Source organism: Phyllopteryx taeniolatus, chromosome 15, assembly GCF_024500385.1.
Source record: "Phyllopteryx taeniolatus isolate TA_2022b chromosome 15, UOR_Ptae_1.2, whole genome shotgun sequence".
In the NCBI taxonomy this organism is placed as follows: domain Eukaryota; kingdom Metazoa; phylum Chordata; class Actinopteri; order Syngnathiformes; family Syngnathidae; genus Phyllopteryx; species Phyllopteryx taeniolatus.
This window is the reverse complement of record NC_084516.1, coordinates 3,213,380-3,219,672: the sequence shown is the minus strand read 5'-3', so window position 1 is coordinate 3,219,672 and position 6,293 is coordinate 3,213,380.

The window sequence follows — 6,293 nt, the reverse complement described above, 5'->3', positions numbered from 1 at the left end:
TAGCGTTTTTTTGCTCCACGACCAGCGATAGGCCCTTCTTAAAAAAGCCTCGTTGCCTTTATTTTAGAACGTAGCATAGCCTTGTTTCCTTACGACCAGCAACATTTTGAAAGGGAGCGTAGCCTCATTGCTTTACAATACTTTTTTTTTTTTTTTTCAATACCTCATTGGCTGACAACCAGCAAAAAAAAGTCAACAGATTTTTTGATATATATATTTATATAAAGCTCTGCAAAAAAAAATTAAGAGACACATAAACCCTAAATTTCAAATACAAAAATTGTCATTTCAAGCATTTATTTGCAAAAAAAATTTTTTGATTTTCTGCAAAGGTTGTTGACCCACGAAGCAAAATGCTAATTTTAAGCCGACAACTTTATGAACTGCTCATGTGGGACTTACGTGAAGAAAATGAAAAGTGATATCTTCCACTGTAAAGTACGATTTATGGGCCGCAATTATCGGATGTCTCCAGGTCAAATAGCTGCCGTCATTTTGACTTTGTTGCTATTATATATCGTACAAAGACTACACTATGTCAGATTGTCAACTGTGAACAAGCTGTTGCAAATAACTGCGGTGGTCCTTTGCCAATAGCTGCAACTAATTACTCTGCGCTGTCAAGAAGAACGCTGGCTTTGCCAAACGTTATTTCTGGATTTTATGTTCTCTGTTCCGAGCTTGATTTGATCACTGAGCGTCTTAACTAGAATCGGGCGAATGTTTGCGCTGAAGGGCCACATGTCGTTTTTACAACTGACAGATGGGCCAGCTGATTTGTTGATGAGGTCCAAAAATTATTAGAATTAATCAATGTAATTGTAATTGTGATCAAATATATAAATTAAATGGTTTATTTTACTAGTGGTTTTGTATTTTAAGTAAAATTATCAACTATATATATATATATAGTTAAAATGAAAATCTTAAATCTGTATTTTTACTGTTTTTTATACTACACAGCATTTATTTATTTTACTGATAAAAGATAATTCATGCTCATTTTTAAATTTCATTATTTTCAATTAAATCAATTATAAACCGGTTAATGAGCTAAATGAATAAAAAGAGCTCCACTGCCGTTTTTAGGGGAAAACACCTAATTATTACAAATTACAAAGATTAAAAAGCATTTCATTTTATTATTGCTATATTATTGCAATGACCAAATATGTATTGTACGTAAAAACACATTTTACAATCTTTGTTTTATATAAACATATTTTCTTAATACAATAAAATCATATGAGTTGCAATTAATTTAAATGTAATGAATTAAACAATGATTTCATGAAAGGAATATTCAATCGTATCTAATATTTTTGTATTATTTACAATAAATCATTGAAAAAAAACAAGGAAATCAATGAATGAAAAAAGAAAATAACAGAAAATGAATGAATACATTTGAATGAACCAATTGTTTTATTTAACAGCAAAGTATGAAAAGGATTGGTGATCAGTTTTGCGCACATTTTGCTCGCCGTTGCGTTCAACTCGCAACAGAATGTGAGAGGGCGTGTTGTTGTCAGCTTTATGTGGCACAAGAAGCAACAAATCTATCATCGGTCCTGGGCATGTTTCATCGGGATTTGCATTTTTTTGACGGAGCCTGCCAGAGATCAGGAATTAAAGCACGGCGTGTCGGACTAGAAGCGACATGAAGCGACGCCTCCAGTGCGAAAAATGTCAAAATATGAAAATGCCTCCAAGACGTAATAGCACTTTTCTTCCTACTCTAAGATGCTTATTACCTGAAATAGATTTCAAAGTTCCGACCGCGACTTCCTCATATTGCCATCATGAAATCTTTATTAAATGTACAGCGAGTATTATCCGTCAAATGTCAACTGTCCTACAAGCAAAGAAAGTTTTTGGGATCCGAAAAAAACGCCATTTATCAATTTTGATTATGCAGAGGAAAATGTCCGGCACATTTTAGCCCATTAAAACAATTTATTGGCTCTTATGACATATTAGTATAGCATAGTATGTTTTTTGTTTTTTTTAAATGTGACATTTATCTGACATTTTGAGACAAGAGCCCTTCGAGTTTGAAAAGAAATTCAGCGTTTTATCATCAAGAGTAAAACTGATCGTTTCCTAAAAAAGAAGACAAACGATTGATGTTGCACTTTCCTAAAAAGGAAAGATTTCAAGTTGTTGATGTTTCATTTGAATTGTCATTAAATCGTTAAATCCTGTTTACGCAGGAGATGAGCGGCTTGTTTTTTGTTTGTTTTTTAATTTTCTTCCCATACTGTACACAACGCGAACTGAAACGTGACTTCCAAACAAAGTACGTACTGAGCCGTGACTTTGCGTTTTACAGCGTAGGCGTCGCCGTTCAGACGAGTTTTGGCTTTGACTCGAGCGCAAAAATTGGCGTTCCGAGCGCTCGATGGTGCCGCCGAACTCGACTCGCCTCGCAACGGGCAGCGGATTGGCAGATAGTGAACAATTCTTTCAAAAAGGGATGCTTCGAGATGTTTGGTGCCACTCCCAGTTGAGTAAACGTCAAACTAATTACACATTGCGCATTAAAAAGAAATGAGAAAAGACCAATTAGCTAACAAACAATGCAAAATGTCAAAGACAAGCTAGCATTTAGCATCTATGTGGTGTTACAATGCTCACAGGCATGTAGTCTTTATTTATAAAAACGACTAATATTACTGAAGCTTACTGAGTCGCTTACAGTAGTTGTGAAACTCTTCGTTTGTGTGTATGACTATTATACTGGAAACGCAATAACGAAAAAGCTAAAAAAAAAAAAAAAACGTCGAGTTTTTTGGGGGGAGGCTGGAACAGATTAATGGCATTTCCTTTCATTTCAATGGGGAAAGTTGATTTGGGATGGCGACCAATTCCGGGTGTACGTGCCTCTCGCCTCAAGTTAGCCTGAATAGGCTCCAGCTCACCCGCGACCACGATGAGGATATTAGAAATAGTCGTAGAAAATTCCCGCGTCACATTTTCATGAAATGTCTCAGCACGTGAGCGGTACGAGGAAGGGGCGGCCGCGTCTGTGAGTCATTCCCCGTCTGTCCCAGTTGGGTTCTGGCACGGCGGCCTGGCCGACTCAGCGCACGTTGTTCACTCTTTCCAGAGTTTCCTGCGCAGGCCGCGGCGTGTCATCCGCCGAAAGAAGGTCTGACGAGAAGATGAAATCTAAGACGACTCCGCAATCTGCGCCCCGGATGACGTCTGCGGGCTGGTTTTGGAAACGGCGCTCGGTTAATAACGCACGCGGTTTGAGGCGGACCGCATATCTGGGAAGTGTTAGCGTCCGATGCTAACGCGCGCTACGGTTAGCGCGTGTTCGAGAGTCTTGTGGGAATGTCCCCAAGGCCAAACGTGTCATTATATTGCAATATATCATACTTACAACACATTTGGCACCTCCAATGAACCAGTGTAATGCACGTACACCTCTAACGTACCATATTTGCATCATATTTAATGTATGCACTTCTATTGTACCATATTTGCATTGCATTTAGTGTTGTATACACTTCTAATGTAGCATATGTACATATTCCATATTTGCATCATATTCACTGTATGCACTATACTATTTTTGTCATTTTTCATTGTATGCATAATGTACCATTTCTACATTATATTTCATGTTGTATATTTATTGTCTGCATTTCCGTTTCATCGATTGTACGTACGTACGTAGCAGTATTGGACACGTTGTCATTTGTCATCATTTTGTCTCGTTGTGAGTTTGCAGATTCCATCGGAGCCGAGGACAAGAGCTGCGTGCCACATGGGCCGAACCCGACCAGATGGGAAGGTCAGCAAGTGCGGGCACGGCCTCCAGCCGGGATACGGCTTCAAAGTACGCCACCCGGCAAGGATTAGGGCTTCAAAGTCAAGTTCCTATAAGGATCAGGGCTTCAAACTAGCGTTGGAAGGTAGGGTTAGGGTTTCAAACAAAGGTTAAGGTTTCAAATTAGGGTTTCAAATAAAGGTTAGGGCTTCAAATTTGAGTTTCGAGTCTGGGTTAGGGTTTGAAATTGTGGTTTCATGCCTGGGTTAGGGTTTCAAATTGGGGTCTTAAATAAGAGTTAGGGCTTCAAATTAAGGTATGAAATAAATCTTTCAAGTCAGCATTTCAAACAAGGGTTAAGGTTTCAAATTGGAATTTCAAGTTAGGTTTAGGGTATGAAATTAGCTGGGTGTAAAATTAGGGTTTCAAGCCTGGGTTAGGGTTTCAAATTTGGGTCTCCAATAATAGGAACTCAAAGAACGGTTCGACTTCCACTTAAGGGTTAAAGTTTCAAATACGGGATGGGGTTTCAAATAAATGCTTTAGGCCTGGGTTAAGGTTTCAAATGTAGGTTAGGGCGACTTTTCGATTGCCCACCGCTCGAGTGAAGTGAAACAAAAAAAAGGGGGTGAAAATGGATTCGCCATTTGCTTCCACCCTTTGACTGCAATCCGTCCTGCGCTTTCGTACGCGGCGCGAGCGTCTCGTCGAGGCCTGGCGGCGCTCCCGTGGAAAATGTGAGCGGTGCGCACCGCGCCAGACACCTTCGATAAACACCACGTCTGGAAAACCGCACACTTCTCGATTGGATTTTCATCGTCGGTCACGCGCCACCGTTAGGAATGTTACCTCGTTCAAGTCCTCATGAGGAGAGTTGCTTGTGTTTTAGAAAAATGTCATTAATGAAAAAAGTTGGCAGATTCCCCCCCAAAAAAGGAAAAACAAGCAGCTTATGTTAATAGTGTTTAGAAAAATGGTGTCATTTACGAGTAAAAAGTCATAACGTAGCAGAAAAGGCCGTAATGTTACATAGAAAAAGATTCCAATTACAAGAACGGTAATATTACTAGAAAAGATCGGGATGTTATGAGAATATATCACGTCACAATAGAAAACGGAACGTATGTCGTATGTTTTGAGAAACAAGTCATGTTACAAGGAATTGTGACGTTATGAAAATAGTCAATAAAATCACGTGAGGAAAAGTTGTAATTTATGGGGAAATAAATCTCACGTGACAAGACGTGTTTTTTAATAAAATGCCATTTGTGAGAAAATGTCGCACCATCACAAGGAAAAAAACTGTCACGGTGTTACAAGATAAAGTGTATGTGCTAATGTTATGAGAATTTTCAAAATCATTTTTACAAGACGTAATACTACGAGAAAAAGCCACAATGTTACAAGAATAACCTCGTTTTTTTTAAACAAAGTTAGTAGAAGTCGCAAAGCATGAGAATAGCCTTTTGTTTCTTAGAGAAACTTTGCGTACAAGTCAAAAAATAGGAAAAAGTCATGCTACCTTTTTTTTTTTTTTTTTTTAGAAAAACTTGATTTTACGAGATATCGTAATGTTACAAGAAAAAGTTGTAACAAGCATTTTTTTTTTGGGGGGGGGGGGGGGGGAAGTCATGTTACGAGTCGTAACTTTACCAGAAAAAGTCACAATGTGATCAGAATAGACTTGTTTTTAGGGACAAATTCATAGTGCTAGTAAAACAAGTTGCAAAATTATGCAAATAGACTTTCATTTTTCAAGAGCAACGAAATGTTTTGAAAAAAAAAAAAAGTTGTATTCTCTGTGATCCCGTAAACTCTGTCAAACATTTTGGACTTCAAATAAAACATACACAGTAATGATTTCACCTTAAGGGAAAATCAAAAGCTAGCTAACAATCGGCACTATTGTACAGTGGAAAAGGTGAAGCGAGGCTGCGTGGGAGGTCAACGAGCGCTTTCCACAAGGTCAGAGGAAGAAAGAAAGTCATGGACGTGAGCACAGTGGCAGAGAAACAGCCTCAAATGGTGAGCTCAGCCAATAAAATGCCAAAATGACTTCAACAATTTTTCTGCACGATTGCAAATTTAACAAATGACGGCAGACGGAAACATGACTGGCATTTAGCGTGTGGCTTTGGACTTGTCGGAGATGTTCGGCGCTTAAAAAAAATGGAATCGAGCATCCGTCAGGGAAAAAATTTCAATTAAAAAAAAAAAACTCATCAAGTGCAGACTTTTGGAATTTTACTAAGCGTTGTAAAACAATAATCATGGGAGTAAACTCAAATTAATCAAGAAATAATTTTTTTGAACTACATTAAATAAATGCCTATAAACGTACTGTAACAACTTTTTTTATTCCTATAATGTCTTTTTCATAACATGACGACTTCTCGTATTGGGACTTTTCCCTTATAAATTTTGTTTTTCTTCATAAATTAAGTTATCTCATGTTGTATTTCTCGTAACAAAAGGAAAACTACGTATCGTGTAACTTTTTTTTTTTTTTCATACA